Below are 21,101 nucleotides of genomic sequence, written 5' to 3' on the forward strand. Positions count from 1 at the left end.
CTCGATCAGATCTTGAGAAGATGTGTCAGGGAGGAGGAAGTCTTCGACATCCTCCTGACCTATCATGATGGACCTTGTGGAGGTCATTTTGCGGAAAAAATAACTACCTTCAAGATACTACAAGCAGGCTACTACTGGCCCACTCTTCATCAGGATGTGAGGAGATATACCAGCCAGTGTGATCGGTGTTAGAGGATGGGGAAACCTACTCCAAAGGATGAAATTCCCATGCAACCTCAAGTGATCTTTGAGCCATTTGAGAAGTGGGGCATGGACTTTGTGGGACCTATCAGCCCTCCAAAACAGAAGCAATACATCATTGTGTACATCGATTACCTGACAAAGTGTGAAAAGGCAAAAGCAATCAAAGCAGCAACAGAGGAAAAAGTAGCTGAATTTTTGAGAGAGAACATATTCTACAAGTTCGGGTATCCAAGAGAATTGGTCACAGATCAAGGTAGTCAGTTTACTTCCAATTTGATTGAAGACCTACTCAAACATCATAGAATCAAGCACGGGGCTTCGACCCCTTACCATCCACAAGCCAATGGGTGGGTGGAGGTCACTAATAGAGCATTGGAAGGGATCTTGACAGAGGTAGTGAGCAACAACAGAAAACACTGGGCAGACAGATTAGTTGAGGCCACTTGGGCCTACAACACAACGTGGAAGACCACCATAGGGTTCACACCCTACGAGCTGGTCTATGGGAAGAAGGATTTGTTGTCAATAGAATTTGAATTCAATACCCTAAGGATGGCAACTCAGCAGGACCTAGACCTCAGCCATGCACAGAAAGAAATATTACTTCAGCTCAATGGATTGGATGAACACAGAATGCAGGCCTTCTCCATACATAGGTAATTCAGCTTCACAGAAAGATATGGCATGACAAAAATATCAAGGAGAAGCAATTCCAAGAGGGATATTGGGCACTACTCTATGATTCAAGATAAAATTATTTCAAGGGAAATCTAAGGACAAGATGGCTGGGACCTTACATTGTGGAGAATGCAATGAAAATGGTTCAGTTCTGATCAGAACCATTGATGATGAAACCATCCCCATGCTTGTCAATGGACATCGGTTGAAAGTCTACAAGAAACCCCTCTCCAAGTGAAAGTTCATTGAAGATTTGAATAAGACAGTGATGGTAGTGGAGCATGTCTTAACCGCCACTTTACCCACTCACTGAAGAAAAAGAAAAAATAAGGACTCAAGTGAAAACCTCCATGAGGTGCTTGAGTCCCATCATTGGGTCGAAAACCTCTTATGAGGCAGCCCAGTGATGTCAAAAAAAAAAAAAAAAGAGAGAAAATAAGAACCTTGGGTGAAAACCTCCCTTGGAGGCACCCAAGGAAGGAAATTAGGGTCAAAACCTCCTTGAGGCGCCCTAGTTGTTTTCAAAAAAAAAAAAAGGAAAAAAGAGAAAAAGAAAAATGAATTTCTAGTTGCATTGCAAGTTTGCATGAGGACTATAGGAAGCAGCAGAAGGTGCCAAGGGAGCCCTAAAACCAACACCAACACCTATCCTAACTTCCCACACCTTTCTCCATCATTCTTGGCATTTTTTTTCACCTCACAGTGCTTATTTTTCAAAAGCTGTGTTTTCTACAGGAGGCTCTGTGTTTTCTACAGGAGTCTCTTGTAGGAATTACAGAGAGCCAGAATGGATATAAAAGATAGTTTGAGGGACAGGGAAGCTTCATAAAAAATCTATAAACCCTCCTGCAACCTTCAAATCTCCTTGCCATCATGTCCAAGCCTGCATCACACCTCAAGCATCATTCTTCTTCCTGACCAAGAAAAACACAAAAAAAAAAAAATTGTTCTTCGGGAAAAGAAAAAATAAGAAAGGGAACAACACCATCAACCTCACTTGAAGCCTATCTATTACATCTCCATCTCTATATACATCTCTGGCATCATCCTCACAGCTCCAAGCACAAAAATAAGCTGAATTTTTAAGGGGAGAAGCAGCTACAGGAGCTCCTGTAGTAGTTGATCCCATTAAAATCCAGCATCAGCAGCAAGAGGGTGCAAATATGAAGGTTGAAGAAAACACCTGAAGCTCAGATCCAGCCAGAGAAGAACTTGTACAAGGCACAACCAAACATCATCAAGCAGATAGCATGCATCAAAATAAACGAGGGCATGTAGCAGAAAGAGAGAGCCACAACACCTCACAACAAATACATTCGGATCTCAGGTAAGTAACTAACCAGCTCCTATGTTTGCATTTGTGTAATTATAAGGCATGCAAAAGTAATGAGATGGTTGAGATTGAACGAGGGAAAGGTGGCCAGTTAACTTGGCCACCTTCATCTAGTTGACTCCACTCATCCGAAGATGTCACCCACACATGCGCACAGTCAACTCAAGAAAGATGTCAAGGACAGGTAGTGGAGGAAGTGTGAACTCCGATGCAATCATGAGGGATGATTATGAGGAAAGGGCCATGATGACAAGGTAGGTGGGGACCAACGGTCCGAATATGGCCAATTTACACTTGGCTAGCTCATCCTCCATCACCGGGAATATCCTTAAAAAGAAATAAGTACTCCTCCCCGAGCACTCTCACCACCTTTTCCTTCATTCTCTCCTCGAAACTCCACTCCTACAATCTCTTCATGCCCCCACAGCCTCGTAACCATTGTTCTCCATTTATCTCTCCCATATTCCTGCTCTCGTCATTTTCTATAGGAGCACTTACAGGTTTTACAGGAGAACCTACAGGAATTCTACAGGAGGGCCAGTGAGTTGTTTTGAAGGGATAAAACATGGGTTTTAGCACAATTCTCGGGCTGAGGAGGTAGGTTCTATGCATACCCCCATTGAGTATCAAAATATGCAAGCAGTGGTTTAATTTTGAGGAGAAAATAAAGCCTTTAGGTGGAGGAAATACATAAGAAAACTTTTGCTTATTTCTTAAAAAAACCACAGTCTCTCTGTTTCTCTGTTTTCCTTCAAAAATTGTTGTCTCCATCTCCACATTTGGTTTCCCAAAGAAGCATAAACAAAATGACAGGAGGTTTTATGAGGAGGGATCCCACCAACTCCTCCAGGCTCCATGCACATCCCTAAGTAGTGGACATATTCACAAGAGAAAATTGGATGAAATTTTTTGAGAAATTCCGAGGGTTTGATGAGGAATTGCTTAAGAATTTGCCCACTCTTTGGTCCCTCACACCAGAACACATGCCACTGTCACCTTCAGAGGCCTTTCCATGGAGATAATCCATGAATTTATCAGTAGGGTCACTACCCTTCCTCTTGGATTGCCTTGGAGTAAGGATGAGAAACCAATTGGCCAAGATGCTAAGAAAAACTTCTTTCAAAACAATGAAACCCCTGTAGAGGATAAAAATGGAATTAGAAGGGCTAGCATACCATATTCTTGGGATGAGGTTAGCTTCCAAATAATAAAATATATTTCCTATGAGGGGAGGTACAACATTGTCTATGGTTACCCTTTTAGAATCCTTCATGAATTAAGATATGGCATGGAGATTCCAGCCCCTGAGAAGCTCAGCATCCCCTACTTCCTCCTATAGTCTCTCATTGACTCTAGCACTAAAGTTCAAGCAGGGAATTCAGAGCAGCTCGCTCACCATGGGTTAATCAAAATTTTAGTGGAAGAATCCCTCCATATATTTACACTCCCTATAGCATGGGAAATCTTCCGAAACATGATAGCAGAAGATGACATAAAAGCCCTAACCTATGATATCAATCCTACTAGCAATGAGGAGGAAAAGCAGCAAGAGGGAGAAGGTGAGGCAATTGGTGACTTAGCAGAACAAAAGGGGAAGGAGGAAGAAACTAAGATAGAGGAGGAGAAACCTGAAGAAACAGAGCAGGGAGAAACATAACAAACAGAGACAGAAAGAGAAACAGAAGGAGGAGAAAAAGGGGGAGAAAAGACAGAACGAGAAGAAGTGTCCCGAGAGACTCTGGAAAGAGAGGTAGCAGCTACTCTCACTACCCTCAACACACCAATTAAGACAAAACAGAAGAGGAAGAGGCAGACCACAATGTATTTCAGGGCTAGGAAGAGCACAAGAATCAAATCAGGGAAACCCCAGCCTTCTTCAAAAGTGCCAATTATTATTGAAGATTCACTCTTTGCCCAAGGAAAAGAATCCCCTTCTAAGGCACCTATCACATATGAAAGGGGGACTCCTAGATCCCCCACATGGAAAGAAAAGGTAGAACTACAGGACCCAAAAACAGTCCTACAGGAGCCACAGACAGTTCTATAGGAGACCCTATCAAAACTACAGGAGACCCAAAAGCTTGAGAAAAGGGTAGAAGGACAGCCATAGGGAAAGGAGGAAGAAATAGAGCTACAAGAACCTAATCCCTAGCCTAGTCTAGGCTCCTACTAAAATCTTCTGGAGGGGGGAAGAATAATTCCACAAAAATTTTCATTTCCACTATTCTTTGAATTAGAGAAAGAAAGGATAAGGACCCATAGGTGGCTGCAAATAGCCAAATCCAAAGGGGTTGAGGATATTGGCCATATGGAGAACAAACTCAGAGAGATGGGGAGAGAGTTAAGTGCTATCAAACACAAAGAAGAAAGCACAAGAAGCCACCTTGAAACTGAAAATGAATTGCTAAGAAGACAGCTGCAAGAGAAAGAGACCCAAATGGCATGCATGGCCCGCTGGTCCATGGAGGCATTGCAATGTAGGGCACTAGTAAAATCCTATGGCCTGTATCTAAAGGACCAATGGTTGCAATTTCAGATAAAGACTTTAGCACAAAGAGGCACAATGCCTTTCCAAGATTACAGGCAATTTATGGACCTGTGTGACCAAAGCACATAAGAAGATAAGGCAAAGATGGCAGAATTCTACCTGCATAACATGGCCCTCGTAGACATGAATGTGTGGGACCCCAATGCTAGGTTAGGGGACCTGCAACTAATGGCCATGGCCTCATGGATGAACCATGAAGAGTTAAGGGTAGCAGAAGTAAGAAGGTTGATGGTAAAGGAGTAGAATGAGCCATTAATGATTAGAGCTGAGCCATCAGACCCCATGGCACTCATCAGCACACATAACCTACTTGTCAATAATCCTCAAATTTCCCCTAGATATATAAGTGATTAGGCACAAGCCATTGCACTTTTTGAGGACATGGAAAGGTTACTTGGGGACAACTGTGTGCATGCATGTATGAGGAGATGGAACACCTTACCACACAATCTACAGATCAAGGAATATCATTTCCCAATGAGGATGATGGAGGCATTAAGGAGAGTTCCAATGTATAAGTGCTCCATGCAGAGGCTGAAGGTCAATTGGATTGGCCTCAAATTGAGTCCCCCACTGCTGGTAGGCATGATGGAATGTAGAAGAGAAGAAGAAGAGCAAGAGTAGTGGGAAGAAATAGACAAGAAGGTTGGATTCTATGACAAGGAAGAGGAGACCACATTAGAAGCATAGGATGCTAGGGAGGTCACTAGGGCCAGAAAATATGAGGAGATGGACTAAGTTGCTCAGAGGATGAGCAACACTTTCAGTAGGGGGGTGATGATGAGCCTCATAAATGGGTAATTATATGGGCTCATTTTACCTCCTAACCTAGTCAAATCAACCATTCTCTTAGCTTATTGTATGATTTTCTAATTATATTCATGCTTATAGAGTGAGTTGAGTTAGTTATGATGCCATGTGTTCTAATATGTGTTTAATGCAGATTATTGATGAATTCTGTGGTCAAAGTCAAGGATCCAGTGGAAAAATGGCAGCAATAAATCGAAGTGGACAAAGGAGAGGAATTATAGGAGGGATTTCCCCTCATTTATTACTCCTCACTTCGAATTCCCCTTCATTCAGCTCGGAGTACAAGCAGCGAAGTCATGCATTAGCAAGCAGCCGAGCAAGTGGAGGATGACTGATGACTATCTCAAGTTTTGGGAGACAAGCCTCCTTGATTTTAAGGAAGCTGTTGGTAGCTTCATTTGTATAAGTAGAGAGGCCTAGGGCCTCACTAAGGTTAGATTTTTGTTGTAGTTTTGCTTATGTAAACTCTGCTCAACTTCGAGCTTATTATTTTGACATTCTCATGTAATTTTGCTATTGTTTTGGAAATAACGATGGAATCCTTTTTGAGTTAGCAATGAGTTACCTCAGAGGACTGAAGCTCTTGGGTTAGGGCCCAATCCAAGAATCCAAGCTCCTCTTTACTTGTATTTGTATGTTTTATTTCAGTTTGTAGATTACGTTGCTGTTAGATGTATTTCTTTTATGGTTAAGAATAGTTTGCTTTTGATGATTTAGTAGTTTGATTCCATTTGTGCTTTCTATAGTAGGTCAAGTAGTGATAAAGAAAAGATTCAAAAGGCTAGCAATAATGCCTTGGCCTCTCTTCCTCCCTTTGGGACCATGTTCTGAGGCAAAAGACCCACAGATTTTCCTCATTCATAGGCCTTCTATTCTTTGTAGCTTTTTAGTTGGTTAATAGTCTAGTTTGCTTTGCTTCAAAACTTCTCCATCATGCTCATTTCTTTAATTTGAAATAGTATTTTTTCATTCTTTCCTTTCTTGCAATAGTTATCAGCATTTACTATCATAGATCATAGTTTAGACTAGTTTGATGCAAAACTCTGTTTTCCTAGATGTACTTATTTCATTGCTTGCTTGATCTTATTGGTTGACTATCAGTTGTTTATGCATCAGATCTCTTCTAGCAGTAGGCTAGCCTATCAGCCATCCCATCCTCCATCTAATCCATGCCCTACAAGTCGCCCAAGTCTCCCCTCAATTCTGCCTTAGTTTCCTTTGTTTTCCATAGAATTTCTTCCCCTCTCCTTGAGCAAATCCAATCATCTTTCTCTCTCCTAATGATTCTTGGTAGACCCTAGGTGCTCTAACACCACATTACAACCTTCATCCACCTTTTCCACCCACTCTCACACCCTCAAAATAGCCAAAACTGCTATCGGCCTCCCCCTGTAGGCCGCCTGTAGAATGTTGTTTTTCCTCTTGTAGATTTCCTGTGTCCTCCTATAGATTTTTCTAAAGGCTTTATTTTGAAGGTTGAGTGTGGGAAAAGCCTCCAGAAGGCCACTTGAGACCTCCTAGGACCCATCCACACCATCCTACATCCTTTCAAGTCCCAAAACCACACTCCAACTCCACCTATTCGCTGCCACATTCACAAACAATAAATTACATGCATGTCAAATTCACATAAAAATACATAAAAATCTGAAAAGATGTTTTTTGCTCATTTAATTCCAGAAATAGCTTAGTTAGATGTTGTTTACTTCTTTGAATAGATAATGGCATTCTTTTCATGGTTTTCATAGTGCTTTCTGCAAAAGTAGGGTTAGTTGGTTAATTAGGATTTACTTGGCTTGCTTTACATTTTAGTCTTTCTTCTTTCTGCAGTTAGAGTAGTATCTGTAGAGTAGTCTTTCTCTCCTTTTGTCACATATAGAGCTTCTTTTGGAATCCATAGAAGTTTGCTTGAGCTTGTAGTGATCTTGTGCCGGTTGACGAAGTGATAACCTGCAATAAGAACTAGTCCTTATGCATATAGCACCGTCACTTCCATGTTTTCTAAAAACTACCGGGTTGATAAGAGTAAAGTAGGCAGCCCAGGAGTTGCAGCATTATTGCTGCAATATTGGTGCTCACCAAGTGCCCCCTTCACTTGGATTGGGGGAAAAATCTTCAAGCTAGGCCTAGATCAAATTTTGAGAAGGTGTGTCAGGAAGGAGGAAGTCTTTAACATCTTTATGACTTGTCATGATGGGCCTTGTGGAGGTCACTTTACAACAAAGAGGAAAACATTTAAAGTGTTACAATCTGGTTATTATTGGTCCACTCTTCATCAGGATGTGAAGAGATATACTAGTCAGTATGATCGGTGCCAAAGGATGGCGAAGCCTACTCCAAGAGATGAAATGCCTCTGCAACCTCAAGTGACTTTCGAGCCATTTGACAAGTGGGGCATGGACTTCATTGGAACTATTGACCCTCCTTCCAATAAAAAGTAGTAAATCATTGTATGCACTGACTATCTGAATAAGTGGGATGAAACCAAGGCAATCAAGGCAACAACAGAGGAGAAGGTGGTTGAGTTCTTAAGGGAGAGTGTATTTTACAAGTTTGGGTACCCTAGAGAAATGGTCACTGATTAAGGTAGCCAGTTTACCTCCAACATGATTGAAGAATTGCTAAGCCAACACAATATCAAGGATAGAAACTTCACTCCCTATCACCCATAAGCTAAAGGGCAAGCAGAGGTGACCAACAGAGCACCGGAGGGCATCCTAACCAAAATGGTTAGCAGCAGCAGGAAATATTGGGTAGATAGACTAGTTGAGGCCACCTGGGCTTATAATACCACCTGGAATACCACCACTAGATTCACACCCTATGAGTTGGTCTATGGGAAAAAGTTCCCGCTGTCCATTGAGTTTGAGTATAATACATGGAGGATGGAAACCCAACTAGATCTAGATCTCAGCAGTGCAAAAAAAGAGAGTTTTCTCCAGTTAGATTGTTTAGATGACTTCATAATGCAGTCCCTCCTACACACATAGGTAACTCAAATTTAGAGGAAGATCTGGCATGATAAGAACGTCAAGGATAAGCAATTTCAAGAAGGTGATTGGGATTTGTTATATGATTCCAGGTATAAAGAATTTAAGGGAAATTTAAGGGCAAGATGGTTAGGGCCTTATGTTATAGAGAGATGTCATGATAATGGTTCAGTGTAGATCAGAACCATAGATGCAGAGGCCATTCCTTTACTTTTTAATGGGCTCAGATTGAAAGTTTACAAAATTCCATTGTCAAAGAAAGAGTTCATTGATGTTATCAATAAAATAGTGATGGTGGTGGAGCAAGCCTCAGCTCCTGCCTCATCAAGTCACTAATAAAGAGGAAAAAACAAAAGAAAAAATAAGGAGACTCATGTGAAAACCTCCATGAGGCGCCTAAGTCCCACTATTGGGTTGAAAACCTCTTGGGGCAGCCCAATGGTGTAAAAAAAAAAGAGAGAGAAATAAAAAGATATTTAGGTGAAAACTTCTATTGAGGCGCCCAGGGAAAGTAGCTAGGATGAAAAACTTTTGGAGCCAGACTAGTTGTTTTCAAAAGAGAAAAAAAAAGAGAAGAAGTCATGAAAAATTGTTTGTAGGTCAGCAGGAGGACAGTCAGAGAGCAAAGGAGAATCAAAAGGGACCTATTCCACTCATATTTTTATTTCTCCATTCATTATCCTTCATCATTCCACCATTCCTTTCATTTTATTCACTCATTTTCCTTAGTTTGTCAGGGCACTTTGTTTTCTACAGGATTCCCTATAAACCTACAGGATCCCCTGAAAACCTATAGGATGATCCTATAGGAATTACAGTGGTTTGGGAATCCTAAAGGAAGTAACCCTAGGGCAAGGAAATTACCTATGCAAGTCAAAAAAATAAAATTCCTACATCATCACTTTATTACCATACCTCTCTCCACCTTGATCACCCCTACATTCATCATTAAAAAAACCAGTTTTCAAAAAATTTACAGTCTTCAGGAAAAAACACAGAGAAAAAAATAAGACAGAGAGCAAAGTGGAACAAGATCTGAAGGGTTATTTCTCATTATTGACACACCCCTAGACCTTATCTATTTCCATGTTCATCATCCTCAAGTCCCAATAGCTACAGGACATCCTGTAGCAACCTATCCCACATAATAAAAATAATAAGTTGCAACCAGTTTCCAGCGTGGATATCCAAGGGTAGAAGAAGCTCTAGAGAAGCAGTAGCACCATCATCTTCAACACCAGGTGCCTGCACATCAAAGAAATCATCAAAGGACAATAAAATGAAAAAGAAGGAGAGATCACATGCAACCAACATACAACAAAAACCTCGTTTCTTCAACAAACTGCAGCAAGGTATTGTTACCACAGGTAAGTATCTCGCTTCACTCTCTCATTTGCATAATGTAATCAAAATATGTAAATGTTGTGAACGAGTTAGTTTATAAGTGAAAGGTGGCCAACTAACTTGGCCACCTTCGTTCGGTCAGCAAGGACAAAATAATTAGTCCTCACACATGTGGCAGCAGTCAAGTCAAAGAAAAGGAGGATGAGGTCAAAAGTAGTTAAGACTATGGATGCCTGAAGTGGGAGTTGATTACGAGGTGAAAGGAATGATGATGTGGTAGTGGGGACTAACGGTCCAAAAATAGAAATTTGTACCTGAACTGCCAGCACACCACCTCACTCGACTCGACCATAAGAGGAAATAAACATTGATCCCCATGCACTCATGCATTCATCCTCTCGAGTCTCACTCTAGCAAAGTCACTCTCATCCCCAAGAAACCTATAGGAGAGGAAAACTTCATTTTTTCCTGTGCAGGACTTCCTGTAGGATCCTATAGGAAATCCTACAGGATCACATAGGAATCCTACACGATATAGTCAGGCAGTCTACATGATTGATAGAAAGCAATTTCAAATGTGGAAACACAAGGATGGCTACCAGAAGCACTATGACGAGGTAGGCTCTACATTTCCTTCCATTTTTCCAAGTAAAAAGAACAGAAAAATCTCCTAGTTTGATGAATTGATAGATTTATAAGGGAATTGTATCCACATAAATTTCAGTCCCATTTCCTCCATTAAAATTTTGTATCTCTGCTCCTTAAATTCACGAGACAAAATGACAGGGGGGTTTAATAGAAGGGAGCCCATTAAAAATGTAATGATTCACCAACACCCTCCTGTGCTAGAAATATTCACAAGGCATAATTGGATGGGGTACTTAGAGAAATTGAGGGGGTATGATGATGAAGTACCCAGAGATTTTGCTCTCTCCCTCATACACTGACCAGGACCCATGCTACTATTGTGGTGAGAGGCCTCTCCATAGAGCTCACCCCTGAACTCATAAGCAGAATTACCACACATCCCTTAGGAGTGCCTTGGAGAAAGGAAGACAAGGGAGATAACCAAAATGCAAAGAAGAAATTCTTTCTAGAGGGAGAGGAACCCATTGAAGACAAAAATGGAGTGAGGAGAGCAAGCCTACCATACCCCTGGAATGAGGTAAGCTATCATCTTATAAAATAAATATCATGTTAAGTTAGGTATAGTGTGGTATATGGATATCATTTAGCCTTCTTGAAGAATAGAGGTTTGGAGCAGAAACACCTCCTCACCATAGGCTCAACATATCATACTTCCTTATGCAATCGTTGATAGATACAAGCATGAAGGTGCAGGAAGGAAACTACCAACAACTAGCCCGCCATGGGTTAATTAGAATTATCATAGAAGATGCCCTCCAAAACCTTAGAATTCCTATCATTTGGGCAATTTTCGGAGACATGTCAGAAAAGGTGGATATCAAGGCCCTCACATATGATAGAAGCCCTACTGTCAGTGAAAAGGATGAAGAAGAGACTGAAACAGATGAAGAAGAAGCAGAGAGGGATGAAGAGGAAATAGATGAGGAGGAAGAGGAAGAGAAAGAGAAGGGAAGTGATGAAGAAACAGAGGAATATGTCAAGGAGGAAACTGATAAACAAGATGACGATCTAGAGGGAGAAGAAGAGGATAAGGACAAAGGTGAAAATGGCGATGGAAAAGAGGAGGCATAGGACAAGGAGGAGTCACCCAGGGTGTCTCTAGAACCCATTGAGAAATAGGCAACAATTGCCCTCACTTTCCTTAGCACCCCTATCAAACAAAAAGGAAAAAGACAGAGGAAAACCCCCTTATAATTCAGAACAAGAAAAAGTACAAGGATAAGGTAGGGAAAACCTCAAACTCCAACCAAGGTTCCCATTGTTATTGAGGACTCACCTAAACATCAAGAGAAGATGGCACTTCTTACAAAAAATCATGGAGAAGGATCCTCGGCACAAACCTCCCCTAAGTCTCCTATCACTTATGAGAGAAGGCCTATGACTAGATCTACCTCATCCAAAGGAAAATACATCCTACAGGATACACATCAGGACCTATAGGAAGCAGAGGTAGTCCTATAGGAAAATCTGCTAAAACTACAAGAAACTCAGAAATTGGGTAAGGAAGAAAGTACGCAACAAGAAAAAAGAGAGAGCACCCAGAGCTAAGGGAACCTAGTCCTCAACCTAACCTTAATTCCTACTACAGATTTATTGAAGGGGTCAGGGTCATTCCACAAAAAAATTCCATCCCATTATTTTTTGAGCTTGAGAAAGAAAGGGCTAGAACACATAGATGGATGCAGATTTCCAAGTCCAAGGGAATGGATGACATTGGTCACATTGAGGAGAACTAAGTAGCCCGAGGGACAGAAAGGCCATAATAAAAACTCAGTTGGAGGAATAAAATGCATGGTTAAAAGGATAACTGCAAGAAAGAGAGAATCAATTGGCATCCATGTCCAGTCTATCTCTAGAAGCAATCCAATTGAGGATGCCAGCTAAGTCCTATGCATTATACCTTAAGGAATAGTGGCTTTAGTTCCAAATCAAGACCCTAGCATAGAGGGGCATTATTCCATTCCGGGATTATAGACATTTAATTGATATTTGTCATCAAAGCACATTGGAAGATAGGGCTAAGATGTCTGAGTTCTACTTGCATAACATGGCCTTAATAGATATGAATGTATGGGACCTTAATGCAAAGTTAGGGGATTTATAGTTGATGGCTTTGGCATCATGGATGAACCATGAGGAAGCAAGGGGTACAGAAATGAAGAAGATATTGGCAAGGGAGAAAGCAAATCCTCTCATGATAAGAGTTGAGTAGTCCAATCCAATGGCTATCATTAGCACACATAATTTAATTGCAAATGATCCTCAACTTGCACCCAGGTATCTTGCTACCCAAGATCAAGCAATTACACATTTTGAGGATATGTTTAGACTATTAGGGGATGACAGCATGCAAAATTGCCAAAAGGAGATGGAATACTTTGCCTTACAGCTTGAAAATCAGAGAGTACCATTCTCCTCAAAGGATGAGAGAAGCACTAAACATGACACCCATGTACACACAAACCATCCAAAGGCTCAAAGTCAATTGAATTGGCTTGAGACTCAGTCCACCACTACTCTTAGGGATGTTAGAAGAAAGGAAGGAAAAGGAAGAAAGAAAATAGTGGGAGGAGATAGAAATGAAGGCAGGATTCTATGCACAAGAAGAATAACCCACAACAGAAGCATGGTATGTTAGGGAAGCCATTAGAATTATGAAAGACATGGATATTGATTGAGTTTCTCAGAGGATGAGCAACACTTTCAGTAGGGGGTGGTGATGAGCCTCATCATTGGGTAACTATATGGACCTTAATTCACCTCCTAGATTAGTCAAATCAAGTCATCTCTCAACCTATTACATGTTTTGATTATATTTTGTTTAATGATATGATTCAAAGTGAGATATTATGCCTAGTGGACTAATGTGCATTAAATGTAGGTTTGTGAGAGAAAATTAGGGAATTCTGGCAAGATTAAAGGTTGAAACTCAAATGGGACAAGGAAGAGATATTGTAGGAGGTAAATCCTCATCATTTACTCCTCCCTCATTCAAATATTCGTCCATCAATCACACTAGCTCAAAGTACAAGCAGCCAAGTCATGAATATCAAAAGGTAGTCGAGGAGGTGATATTCAAAGAGTTAGTTCATCTCGAGTTTGGGAGCCGAGCCTCACTAGATTTAAGCAATTCATTGGATACTTCAGTTGTATAAATAAATAGGCATAGAGCCTCATTAGGATTTGAATTTTTGTTGTAAAAACACTAGTTATTTTGCAGCTCCAGACTTGTGGAAGACATTGCTATGTAATTTTATGTTGTGATAATGAGAATGAGATTTTTCATGATCCAGTACTAAATTAACTCAAAGGCATGAAGATTTTGGGTTAGGGCCCAACCCTAACAGAAAAGGCTCCTCTTATTGTATCTGTATGCTTAGATTAGTTTCATAGATTCATGGTTAAATTGTTCTTAGAAGTATTTCATTGCAAGTAGTGTAGATGTGATTAGTTTATTTATTAGTTTGCTTCCATTTGTGATTTACCTTGGTAGCAGGTTAGAAGGGATAAAAGGAGAATCAAAAGTTGTCAGTGGGTGTATTGGCCTCACCTCTTCCTTTAGGGATCATGATTTGAGGAAAGGACCCCTATGCAGCCCCAAAAAGACAGATTTCTATTTTCTCATAGAATTTAGAGTTTACTGTACTTGAACCATCATTTTATCAGTTTGCAAGTGTAAGATTTAATTACCATTTCTTCCATTTTTAGTCTTACAGTATACCTCATCAATGACTTCATCTTATTCTGCAAATTTTCCTCATGCATGAAGTAGACAACTAGCTCATTAAACTCTATTTTTCTAGCTCATTGAAATTCTTTTTGTTTACATGATTTTTGGGAAAATATCATTGTTTGATGCAGTGCATGTGTTTTAGAATTAGAGAAAGATTTCATAGCAAGCAACCTCCTTCCAACTTCATCCATCCATAATCATTCCTTGCTTTCACTAAGACCTTCAACAATTTCAGCATTTTACATGGAAACTTCTCCAAGCATGTTGAGCAAATCCAACCATCTCCCAACCTTGGTTTTGAGTTCTGAGTGATCCTAGGCATTTTCTCACTCCATTCCATCCACCAACCACCTTCCCTAAGCCTTCCATTACCTCCAACACCCATCTTTTTTTCTCAGTGAACAGTTACCGACTCATTGTTCTAGGGTGCACTCCCAACGTGCATATGATTCCATCTTGTAATGCTAATGACCAAAACAAATATAACCCCTACCTTCCCTTCTTTTCTAATTAGTCCCTTGGGCAATTCGGTCACCCCATTCCATGCAGTCGCTCACCTTCCAAATTCCTCAACATCCTCTATCTCGGGTTATCCATCCCTTGGGAAGGCTTCCTCACATCGGAAGCTCAAAAACTAAGTCATATATCTACCTCAAAAAAATCATATTGGTCATAGCATGCTAATGGAAATCAATGGATAGTATTGGGTACCAATGTCCCACAATGGCCCTACTCGTAAAGTACTTTAACAAAATACTGCTTCTTGTTTGAATTCCTTTTGTTGCTGCTGCTAATCTTGTATTCGGCTTCAACCACTTAACCGAGCATTTCTATGCTTCTTTTACCAAGCACATAACTTCCATTATACTAAAAATAAATTGAAATAAATTTACATCGTACCTCATTGGTAGCTCGTCAATAAGGTACACTTGCAATCCTATTCACTTCTTGTCACAACAAGTCACACTAACATCTTTGACAAAATTATCATGTATAAACATATTACATTAGGTTAGCTCAAAAGACAACCATCATAGATCAAAATCATAAATCACATGTAACCATAATAAACTAGAATCATAAATCACATGCATAATAAAATTGAAATAAAATATTGATACTTAACCTTTAATCAATTTTTAGCTTCTACCTTTGTCCTTGTTCTGTACGCACACTGAATCGGTTGCCACACTTGAAAAAGACCCAGTACCTTCTCCTCAACCATGTGCACATACACATAGTTTTCATCATACACATACAACCACACATGGAATACAACACCATGTAATGCATGCACCTACACTTGACATACCACACATACACCTACACCCAGTGTACAACATAACACAATACATACAGCTACATCTGGTGTACACCACCACAAAATACATACACTCACACCTGACACACAACACAACACATACACCTATGCCCGGTGTACAACAAAACACATACACATACATCTAGTTTACAAAACAATACATATACGTATACATAGTACAAAACAACGAATACACATGTCACTATATAAAAACTACAGAATTCACATACATAGTATCGCATGCATGCAACACAACATGTACAACATGCGCACAATACCACATGTACACTAGTACAATATGTACAACATGAACACAGTACCACATGTACAAAGCACCACCTGCGCAATGTCTGCACAACATCACATGTACACAGTACCACTTGGACAATGTGTACACAATGCCACAATGTACACCGCACCAACTATACACCATGTATACAACACCATATGTACACAGTACCACATGCACGACATGCACACGACACCAAATGTACACAACACCACATGCACTATATGTACACAATACCACCTACACACAATGCCACTTTTACAACATGTACACAACACCATATGCACTGAACACCACTTGTACAATCATGCACACAAAACCACATGTACATAGCACTGCATATCCAACATGTACATAACATAATCTGTACACAACACTGGATTTCCAACATGCACACAACACCATATGCACACAATGATGCATGTCCATCATGCACATAGTACGATATGTACACAACAACACATATTCAACATGCACATAGCACCATCTATACCTAGCACTGTATATGTAATATGCACACCACACCATATATACAAGATGCATACAAAATCGTATGTACACAATAATACATATACAACATTTCACATCATCATAGGTACAATCGCTGAATATACAACATGCACAAAATATACACAATAATAACACTGCACATCTGAAACCATATTGCCTCTACCAAGGAACCTTGTTTCCAGTGTCTCTCTGCCATCCTTTCTTATCCTAAGATGTTGAAAGGAATGTTGTTTTCATTCTTTTGACATATCCTTCAATGTTATTTGTCATAGTATAAACATAGGCATAATACAAGCATACAATATCAATTCATATCCACATGATACTAACCTCATATGTTTATCATGACTACTCTTCCCACTTAATTCCTCATAAACTAGGAACCCCTTCATGCGATTCACTTGCATAAGCAATCATTCCTCCATGATGTTGGGGCATGTTATATTCTTTCCACGACTAGCCTATGTAGTGAACCGGGGGGTTAGAGGGGGGTGGGTAGCCCCCTTTTACGGGGTCTGGGGCAGTGCCGCGGGAAATTTTTTTTTGGACCCTATATTAGGTTTGGCGGACCTACCTATGGTTTTGTGCATGGTTTTCGCACATGGTTTTGGTTGCGATGGTTTTCGGTCAATGGTTTTGGACATGATGGTTTTTGGTCCATGGTATTGGATGCTTCGACATGTATAATGAAAAATCAAGCTAGTAGTCTCGGTTTTGGGATCCAGGGGGAAATCTCTGTGTATATGTGTTTTTATGTGTTATGCTATCGTATTTTTGATTTTTTGTGTTTTAGAATTCGTATGCAGGTAATTTTTTTACGGGGTTAAAACCTACACATAAGAATGATCCATGGTGACCCTGTCAGGTAACAACATACATACATACATATATACATTCATATATATAAACATTAGCATAAACATGATCACAACATAATTACCAAATACCATAAGGTCAAAGTTAAGATAACTTCCTTTATCCATGCACAACATGCACAACATTGAGAAAAATTGTTCCCAACATAGCCAAGGAATCAGATTCCTCACATCCATTCACTTTACCTTTCATGTTAGCTTTCTCATGGATGTCCTTCCACCATCCATTTACACTAATGGACCCAACCAACTTATCTTACTATGATACTCTTATCTTTAGCTTCCCTTACACATGCACCAACTTTATCCAAGTCTTTCATCACTTGTTGGGTTCCATACAAATTTCCTAGGGTTCCATCAACTTTCTTCTTTCCCAACCAATTCCCATGACTCAAACATAAAAGATAGGAACAAGAAAAAAACAAGAAAAAGACATGAAAAACCAACAATGATACAACACGACAACCAAAGTGGCATAGATATGCACTAGACATAAGAAAATCGCAATTGAATGCAACAAATCAGAAAAGACCAAAAGCACAAGACTAATTACATACATCATGACTCAATCCCAATGGTTCCCAGAGCCTCCAAGGAAAATCTCAACTTGAGCCTTCTTCAAGATATGTTGATGGTGCTAGACCCGCCAACATGTCATGAGACCTCCTCGGTAAGAAGTCCCAATTAGACCTCAGACCATTTGGTGTAGGAGTCCCAGTAGTGGGTCATACGATATCGCCTTGACCGTGGTTTCACACAGAGGCAAGTAAGATGTCCCTGTTGGTAGCAAGGGTGTGACATATGCAATAATTCAAGGAAGGTTCCTGAACAGTTCTAACACAGGGAGGGCGAGGTGAGTGCACCCCTTGGAAACCTGTGACAACATGTAGTTAAGAAGGGAACACACGAGCAGAGATGCATCACAACATGGAAGGAAAGTAAGCTAGCAATCCAAAGTGATGGTTAAACCAATAACACATTTCAAAAAGATTCATACATACATATACATAAAATAGCTACACATGCATGTGTAAGCAAACATATACATATATCATTTAGAGTAAACAAGATAGCTCAAATACAATATGACAAATGCATGAAACATGTTGGCTCTGTTCTATTAAGAAGTGTAAATTCCAGTCATACAATACATCCATGTCCAACCACTAGTTCCAACAACGGAACTTTATAGTCACTGCCACCTACTCTGCCAAAGAGATATACTATCTATGTGCAGTGGAGAAGCGAAGGCTCGTTACAATACTGTCCAAGATTTCTCTAATATACTCTTACTGGAAGCTTGGTTGACCAAAAGCCTATACAATAAGTTATGAGGGACTATATATAGCAAAGGGTGGGGTGGCCCTTGACATTTCCCTTTGTGATAGTTCAACTACCCTCATGACTCTTCATCTACTCTATGACTGTTACATCCAACTATTGACACTTAAACTTATACTTCACAAGACGTTACACTACAATGCACATGTACCCATGTGAGACAAAATGGCTTGAGAAAGCCATGCAAGACATCACTATGACTAAGAAAACTGTTGGAAGACCAACTCTTCGACATCCTCACGGTGGTTGACAATAAAAAACTGTTTCCAAGCATGGTAGTCCATGATGGTGTCCATGTACTCTAAGGCGACATCTTTCTGGAGATGAAATCTTGCCTCATAGCATCTGGGTACACTTCTTGGGCTCCTCTATCCAACTCATCTAATAGCATGCACATCATTGTCTTGAGTGTGGCCGGACCAGCAACATACTTGTGCATGGTGTTTGAACTGATCAACAAGTCTGGGCTAATGGCTATGCACATCAACTCGTCAAAGCACGAGTCAAGTTCCATTCGAACTTGTACCTTTGTCTTTGTCTAGATGAGTGTCCCAATAGATGGGATCACACGTGCGTGCACAACAACATCCATAGTCTTGAATACCCGTGCATGGGAAGCCTATAGACTAGTGATGAGCTATGGGAGATCTTCATAGTTTCGAATTTGACTTCAGATGTGTGCCTTCAACTCGACCGCTCTGGGATTCATCATCTTAGGCAAGTGTAGTGGGGCTCCCTTGTATCTCATCATCCATGTTTACATGTAATCAACAACAACATGCATGTTCAACAAGATACGTGCTCGCTTAGCACATCCCTACCGGAAACCATTGAGATGGACAACTACCTTATGCACAGTGCTAAACTTGGACAACACCCACATGATTGTGTCAAGGGACAATACTTCATCTAGTATTGCCTTCTTCAATTCTACTCGGGAAGATGTTGTAACCAATTCTCCTCTCTGCTTGGCCATCTGTAGCTCCTTGGTTATTCACTCTTTCTTAGCTATCAGGAAGCAAAAACTCAAGCTAGTGGCTTCGGCATATTCTCTAGTAGCATTGCCAATGCTGCTGGATGTTTGCACACGTTAGACACGATCACTCGTTCCTCAAACTGCATAGGAGATTTATGATCATCTGGATTCGAAACTCTGCGAGATTGCACAACTCTATGTTGAGACTCGTCAAATGAGATGTTTTGCATCTCTCCTTCTGGCTGGTCTCCAAGGATATCAGTGTCTCCTTGGTCGCTTGGGACTTGCTCCTCTTCTGGATGTGGTGAAGCTGGTGGGTCGAACTCTTAGTGGTGAGGCATAGTTTGATGTATTGCTCTGACTCTAGTATCTCCATATCCATATCCATCTGTTTAAGTGCTTGCTCTATCTCCTAAGCGAAGTGTTGCTCCTGCGATGGTTCATCCTGTCTGCCTAATGTCAGCTGTTTTGATGAGTCTACTATTTGTACAGGCGCAGTTTCATATGTATGTAAAAGTTGTGCCCCCTGCTATACATGTTCATGTTGTGCTTCCTTCTCGTATTTTCACATCTCCTGTTCCTTCTAGAGTTGCTCCTTCAACTCATGTAACTCCTTCTCTATTTCTTCCATTCTCCGTTTCTCTCTCTACCTTTGCACGTTTCTCTTGTCGTGTTGTTGCCTCTTTGCCTCTATTTCCAAATATGCTTTCTACACAAGTGGGTTTGCTCGAAACTTGTAGCTTTTCTCTTCCTCCATGTTGTCGAAAATCTTCCTCTTTCCCTTGTCACGCACTACTATGTTTACCTCTACTGCTACTACTTCTTGTGCTCTCCGGAATGCTGCTTCACTACCCATTCCACAATGAGGCCGACCTGTTCATATTTTCTGGAGAAGCTATAACAATATCTCCATGGGTCTTCCTCTTCCCATTGACATGCCTCGTCGATCCAGTTAAAATGTACTCTCGTGCAGTGGTCTTTCACAATACAATGCAGGTCATATAGATTGTAACTTTAGGCATCGAATGGATATTTCTAGATCTGCTCTGCTTCGACATCCACATGCTTGAAAGTCCATATCTCATAAAACCCAATTCACAAGGGAAGACCGGGCCAAGGTGCCTTCTTCTTTTAGTGCAGCCTAGCTGATAACCCTCCTGAGATGTGATATGATATTTCCTGCATGAAGAGTTTTTCCAAGCCAAACTTTGGTAGAACATGCGGAGGCTTATCCACGCTATACATCCATATGCAAGTGCTAGACAGTGAGGCATATCAATTATTTATGTCGATCAATGCATCCATTTCTACCTTCGACATGCAAGGTGGATCCTATTTGAATATCATCTTGTAAACTGAGGTGAAAAAATGATCAGACAACTTTGCGATAACTCCTTTGAAGTTGCATTCAGACAACATCTTACAATAAGTGTTCACAGAGGTCTCCGCCAGTGTCCATGCCCACTTCAAGCCTGGGAACTCTCGACAAGCACATATTGCA

The sequence above is a fragment of the Pinus tabuliformis genome, chromosome J (assembly GCF_031772625.1).
Source record: "Pinus tabuliformis cultivar Carrire ecotype Pingquan chromosome J, CPIR1, whole genome shotgun sequence".
Classification (NCBI taxonomy): domain Eukaryota; kingdom Viridiplantae; phylum Streptophyta; class Pinopsida; order Pinales; family Pinaceae; genus Pinus; species Pinus tabuliformis.